The following is a 7,320-nucleotide window of genomic DNA, read 5'->3' as shown; positions in this document are numbered from 1 at the left end:
GTACAAATATCCTACTGGGACACCCAAAAGAGAAATATAGTGATTCAGTTACCGTAAAGCCTGCAAACGAATTTACTAACAATAGTGTAATCATTCATGTAAAGCAGTCACTACAAGAAAATGGGGCTTTTGCCACGGATGACCCGGAACGTTTGCCACAGACCAACGCTGTCGAATAATTAGCCACAGTTGCTCTCTGTTGGTATTGTAATAGTTGTTGTAGCTTGGCATGACAGTATTTTGCAACCTTTCTCCACGGTCAGAACGCATAGGTGTTCCCACGGTTTGGACCGTTGGATCAAATCTTGACACTATCTATTCTCTCCCACGGTTATACTGCGCCAATGTAGATCCAAAATTTCAACCCACAAAAACTCAAAATATTCAGAAATAGTTAGAAATTAATCTCACCTCTAGCCTCTGTTACCATCTCTCTCATCTTCTTCCCTATCAGTCCGTTCCCCACCACCACCTCTCTAACAGTTCGTCACTACCGCTTCTCTCACGATCTCTCTCACCAAACATCAAAGGTAATGTTTACAAGGGTTTATTTTATTAAAAGTTTCTCATTTTTTTTTGTTTTGGATGGAAATTGAGTAAAGGGTTTTTTTTTCGTTGTTATAGATTCTCTGTAAATTGCAAGTCAACAAGCTAAGAAAGGCACTTGAAGAAGCATCTGAAAATGGGTGTTTGGTTAAATCCACTGAGATTGATTTTGAATCTGTTTGCAATGAGGATGGGAGTTTGGAGAAGTCAAGATTGCTTGCACGACTTCACGCCCAAAAGGAGTTTCTTCAAGCTACCACACTTGCTACAGACTATATTTTTTATTCTGAAGCTTCCATTCCTGACCTCCTTAAGTCGTTCAATAAGTATCTTACTATGTACCCAAAGTTCCAACCCTCTGAGAAGATTGATCAGCTGAGATCGGATGAGTATGCACACCCTTCCGATATGGTTTCCAAGGTATGTCTAGACTACTGTGGTTTTGGCCTATTCTCTTACTTTCAGACACTTTAGTATTGGGAGTCGTGTGCATTTAGTTTGAAAGAGATAACTGCAAATTTGAGCAACCATGCCCTCTATGGAGGCACTGAGAATGGCACTTCTGAACATGATATAAAGACTAGGATCTTCTATAGTCCTTTTATGATCTTTAGCATGACTAGTGAAAACATCTTAGTAAAAACTTAAATTGTCAGTACTGCCATTGAGCCTATTCTTTAGTTTGGTGCTAGTTAACTAATTCTCTTCATCGGTCTGTCTCTAGGAATTCATCTCATGTTGTTTCCATTCCTTGATTATTCTTCTAGCACTTGAATGATCCCCTTAGGTTCAAGAGAAAGATTAGATATACTTGGATTCCTACACATTAAGATTACCATATTATCTAAATGTCCTTTTTTTTTGTGGTTCAATATTCTGCTCCATCAAAGAGTGCCACTCTTTTGTATAGTTTACTTTGACTAAATCTGCATTTGTTTCTACATCAATTCTTGCTTTTATTTGTTTATGCTATTATTTGGCTTAAATTACTAATTTTGCTTCAGGTGCCTATCTTGGAATGACTGGGAAAAGGATTTCTTCACCTGTTGATGCCCTTTATATTGGTCTTGGGACCATCATGTGCCATCTGGGAAGCTGGTTTCGCTGAGGGAAACCCTTCAATCTCTTACCTTGTATGTATTGAATTAGCTTTCAGTTCATGACATGATATTTGTTTTTGTAAATTATACTTTAATTGGTAAAAAAACTAAGTTTCGTAGTTACGTATGAGCCCTGTATACCTAAACTATTCATTATCTGTGACTTTTGCAAAGTATAGTTGATGTGCATGTCAATTATTTTCTGCCATGATGCTTGATTGATTCTTAATGTGTTTGTGAAATTGAACATGAAAATATCGGATTTTTGTCCTCTCCCTTCCCATGGGATTATGCAAATCTTTGCTAAATAAAAGTTTTATGTTCAAGCGAGGTTTACTCCGGTTGCATTAGTTTGGTCCTGTTGGGGGATAGTTAATGGATTGCCTTCTAGGTCCTGATATTAGTTACATGTTCTGTCAATTGATACATGTGAAAGTTTACTTCACAATTTAAACATTTTGGAGTCTTTTCCTCTTCAGTAAAATTATTGCCAGCCTCTTGAATGTGATTTTGGTTTGTATATCCATTGTCGAAATAGTTTTGATGACCAAAGACAATGACGCCGAGACAATACTGAGACCACAACATCACCTAAAATCGTAGTCCCAACTGAAGTTGCTATTGCCTCAGATAGTTTCATCATTTGGCCCAGATAAGTCTGTCGCTGAGATAATAGAAGAATTAAAGAAGTGTCAGCTGAGCACTGACAGTACATGTATTTATAAGTTTTTGTGAGGGATCATTTTCTAAGACAGAACAAAACCTTTCAAAATGCATTTTGATTTGACCAGCAAAATTTATTAGGTTTACTACTTTGCTATTATCACTATCGTTCTGATTTACCTTTTTGCCTTCTAAATTTGTTTAGGTTTAAATAAAGAAACCATGAGGAGATCCTTTGGGGCGAGAATTCGTTGTTGAGTCGACTTGTGTGTTCACTGACAAGGACAAGGCAGTTGCCAACTCGAAGGTTAGAAATGATTGGCATTTTACTGGTTCATTTTAAGATAAGGAGTTGAGAATATAACTTTCATACCTTCATTTGTGGTTGAGTATATATATATATATATTTGCCCATTTTAAAATTATATTGTCTTTGTTTTGGATGTCTTGGTGATCTGGGTGGTGAAAAATAGGTTATCATTTCTGCCCCAAACAAAGATGCTCGTATGTTTGTTATGGGTCTCAATAAGAGCGATTACAAATCTGACATCCACATTGTCTCAAATACTAGCTGCACTACCAGTTGTCTTGCTCCCCTTGCCAAAGTTTTCAAATTGATATGTTTTGCATCAATTGGATTGGTTGATCTACTTTATATCTTTTGTGTAGAGGTTGTTTTTCTCATTGTTCATCATGTTGAACAGGTCATCAATGACAAGTTTAGCATTGTTGAGGGTCTTATGACCACTGTTCACTCTATTACTGGTTAGGTTTTTTTTTTTTCATTTTCAGTTGATTTTTCTTACATTGAGGGAAAAATCTTTAAATCATTTTTTTAATTAATTTCTTCTATTGTGCAGCCCACGCTAAGATTGTTGATGGCCCATCAATCAAAGACCGGGAAAAGTGGAAGGGCTACATCATTCAACATCATTCCCAAAGATCATCGGTGTCGCTAAGGTACTAGTATAACCTTTTTTTTCCATTGGTCTTATATGTTGCTTTTTGGGTTTTGAGTAAGACAGTACTTATTACCCCATTAAAAAGTTGAAAGATTTTGAGGTATGGATGCGTGATGTGTTGAATTTCATATGCTAGGTCATAACTATTGTTTATACGGTCACAATTTGTTTAAGTTTAGCATATTGTTTGAAATTCTTTAAGTTGCTTCCCATTAAATTTCCTTGTCTTGCTCCCCATTAAATTAAAGCCTTAAAATAACAATTGAAAAGGAGACTTTGAAGGGAGGTTTCATTGATGAGTTGATGGGTATTAATTGATGTTGTGCACACATGGTAGCAGGGTTGATCTTAAGGACTTGATTAAAGCTTGAGATCAGTAAAAGGTGAAGTTTTTAGTTGGTTGGGTTGCTTATATTAAGTCAAGGAAAAGTTAATTTATTGTCAGAAAATATTGTGAGAAGGGTGAAATATTTGTTGAGTGGATATTTGAAGTTGGTCAAGATAGATGAGAATGAAGTACCAATAGTTTAATACTAGAAGCAAGTGTTTGAATGCTGCTCTATATGGTTCAGGGACATAGAAGCAAACCATTAGGCTTGAATACCATCTGTACATATTTTAAGAAAAATGTTAGAGAGAAGGATGCCTTGTGTTGATTGTTCTTAACTTCCTCGATACGTTAACTAATTTTAGGAATCTATTCTAACTATTTAAGTGGACTGATTTTGGAAGAGGCACATGAGTTGATTGAAAGAAAGCTATGTGCTTGTTTGAAAGAAAGCCAACATGGTTATATTTTAATTTGTTGAGTATGTCTTAATTAAAAACCAAAATAAAAATTCATGAACTTAATTATGTTTGTTTCAGCAGTTACGTTTGTAGGTCATAGAGTTGTTGCAGAATTTTAATGCTTTTTGGTTATAGAGTTGCTCAAGTATTAGGAATTGTTATAAGTGTAGTTTCAGTGATGTTTATGTGCTACTTGTTTGTCTTCTTTGACCTGAGTAATTTACCGAGCTTTTGTTATATCCTGCAGGCAATTGATCTCTAAGTTGATTAATATTGACATATGTATTTTTTTTTTTGAAAGAAAGCAAGCCCATTTGTATTAGCATTAGCTGCATTTCGCTCCTGAAATCCCACACCTTACTTTTGGTCAGATACCTATACCTTTCTTCTTATTTCCATGCAATTACAATGCCTCTTTCTTGATCTGAAATCAGCGTTTACGTATGGGTTGTAGGTTGTAGATTATGCTTAATGATTGATTTAGGGATTCTTGTTTGCAGATTGAGTAAACAGATGGGTTTGGAGGTGATCGTGATGTCATGTGCAGTACACGTTAGTTTATCTGTAAAGTTTAAATATATTTACACTGATTTTGTTACTGCTTTTAGCAGGTCGGGCAAATTTGCGTCAACTTCATCAGGTAATTAATATATCCAAACATTTATGTTTATCTATATGCTCACTGGCCCTATTATTTTTTTTTATGCAGGTGGATGAAACCCTTCATTTCTTCAATCAACTGCAGCTTCGCATCAGGTTGTTGCAACCAAGACTAAGACTTTGCATGATGCCCGTGATCGATTGGTATGTCCAATTCCTGCTCTATTAATTCATTCTCACTTTCTTTTTCACCTGTATTTCAATTTCCTTATCTGGTAGTATTGTGGATCTACTAATAAGAAAATAGAAAAAATTATGGTAGCTCTACACTTATTTATTTTTATTCGGTTAACATCATGGTACGTTGTAGAACCTCCTTAACATCTCGGCCCAAACGGCACCACTGATCTCCTTTATCTAGGAAAGAACACACGGGAGAATTTAAGCTCTATTTGAAGCTGTTTTTAAAAGGTTTTTTTTACGGTAATATGTATAACATTTCTCCAATCCATAAAATTTTATTCTAGTATGTTCCACCATACTTTCTCCCGAGTCCCACACTATGTCTAGATGGTGGGGATTATATTTACTACAATTGTAGCGTGATGGTATCTGATCTTTACCATTTCACTTCGCATTTTTAGGTGCATGGGGTTCTATACTATCTCATTGGGAGGAGGGATTGGATCTAGGATGGGGACATTATTGATATCGAAAATTAGAGAAGAGTATCCTGATAGAATGATGCTTACTTTTTCAGTATTTCCTTTTCTGAAAGTGTCTGATACTGTTGCTGAACCTTATATTGCGATGTTGTCTGTTCATCAGTTGGTTGAGAATGTTGATGAGTGTGTGGTTCTTGATAATGAGGCTCTTTAACTCACTACTCCTAGCTGTAAGCATTTTTTTAAACCTGTTGTGTTTTGTTTATTTAGTAGTTTTAAAGGTTAGAAATTTATTCTTGGTTCGATTTGCTTATTTACAGTTGGAGATTTGAATCATTTGATATCTGCTACTATGTCTAGTGTGACGTGTTGTTTGAGGTTCCTGGGACAGTTGAACTCTGATTTAAGGAAGATTGTTGTTAATCTGATCCCGTTTTTGCGTCTTCACTTTTTTATGGTGGGTTTTGTTCCACTTACTTCACTTGGTTCTCAACAATATATGGCTTTGACTGTGCCGGATCTTACTCAACAAATGTGGGATGCAAAGAACATGATGTGCACTGCTAATCCACGATATGGGAGGTACTTGACTATATCTGCGATGTTCCGTGGGAAAATGAGTACTAAGGAAGTAAAGTCGATGAGCAAATGATTAATGTGCAGAACAAGAACTTGTTTTACTTTGTGGAGTGGATTCCGAATAATGTGAAGTCTACTGTTTGAATGTTAAGGATAAAACAATAATTATATATATTTTTCTTTTTTTTTTTTTAAATTTGAAACATTTTAGCCACGGCCACTATCTGTAGCTAAAGTACAAAATTGTGCGTAGCAAATTTACTTTTGCCACGGCCTATGCCACGACTTTCCTCCCTCACAAAATCTGAATGCTACAGCTTATCCAACGACCATCCTCAGTGGAACTTGCTACGGCTTATGCCACGGTCACAAGCTATGGCAATTGCTACGGCTTTCCCCACGGTCATTCTCAGTGGGAAGTTGCTACGGCTTGAGCTGTCGCATGGACCGTCGCATCTACCCACGGTCTTGGGCTATAGCTAAACTTTTACCGACAAGTCAAAACCACCACGGACTTGCGTCAGTTATTAGCCTTGGCTAAAGCTCTTTTGCCCACGGATTTGGGCCGTGGCTAAAAGTCTACTTTCTTGTAGTGAGTGCAGATGAGGGCAAGGCAATTCTCAATTAATGGCAAAAAATTCATGGAAACTTGTGTATTCAATCAGGATGTACACTATCATGGTGTGCCATTTAGCATAAACCAATTACATCACATTCTGGTTTCACGGGTTCAGACCATGCTATCAATCATGATTGCCCATTACATAAAATTTCCCTTAGGAATAACATTCAATAGTTTCCTGCTTTCTTAAGTGAGATGTTATTTAATACCAAAACAACAAAAGTTTTGTCTGACATTTTATCAAACAGATAATGCGCCCGTTGCATACCCATTAACGTTACTTAAAAAATACATCTCTAGTAGTTAATGAGTTTGTATAATTCTTTGTCTTTCGTATCTCCCAGGATATAAAAATCAATTAGTAAATAACAATTAGAAAATAATCAACATGTACTGTAGCTAGCCTCTTAAAACCAATAGAGGTGCACCAGCAATAAGGCAAAACACAAGCACACACAAGAAGTCCAAGCCTTTGAAAGATCAAATTCTATTAGAAATTTAATCAAATAATCAATATTCACTTTCATAAATTTACTTATAAATTTATTTCAATTCGTACCTGATGATAAATTGAGAGAGTGAAAACTCGCTGCTACTCATTGGTTGAGTTCGCTCGCTCCTTTCCTTCTGGAGAACAAATTAATGCAAATGAATTCAAAACAAGTCAGATTTTTTTTTTCTTTTGATACAGTTGAAAAAGATATAATTTTGTAAGTGGAAAAATGAAAGATAAAGAATATGTGGAGATGATGGGAGAGGATCGGAAAAAATGAAGGAGATGAAACTGGAGGCCG

The 7,320-nt window shown here is 36.0% G+C and overlaps 1 long non-coding RNA gene and 1 pseudogene across 2 annotated transcripts; both read left to right on the top strand.

The window, feature by feature from the left end:
- Window positions 1–291: 291 nt before the first annotated feature.
- Window positions 292–1,933, top strand: LOC147509670 (uncharacterized). Its single transcript, XR_015216603.1, has 3 exons — window positions 292–530; window positions 625–966; window positions 1,551–1,933. It is a non-coding gene; the product is annotated as an uncharacterized LOC147509670 (long non-coding RNA).
- A 1,361-nt stretch (window positions 1,934–3,294) lies between these two features.
- Window positions 3,295–6,100, top strand: LOC147509669 (tubulin beta-1 chain-like; annotated as a pseudogene). Its single transcript, XR_015216602.1, has 5 exons — window positions 3,295–4,426; window positions 4,561–4,612; window positions 4,770–4,864; window positions 5,305–5,555; window positions 5,646–6,100. The product of XR_015216602.1 is annotated as a tubulin beta-1 chain-like (transcript).
- The last annotated feature ends 1,220 nt before the right edge of the window (window positions 6,101–7,320 follow it).

Source organism: Coptis chinensis, chromosome 3, assembly GCF_015680905.1.
Source record: "Coptis chinensis isolate HL-2020 chromosome 3, ASM1568090v1, whole genome shotgun sequence".
NCBI classification, from domain to species: Eukaryota; Viridiplantae; Streptophyta; class Magnoliopsida; order Ranunculales; family Ranunculaceae; genus Coptis; species Coptis chinensis.
The sequence above is the reverse complement of the archived record's forward strand: the minus strand, read 5'-3'. Positions and strand labels throughout refer to the sequence as shown.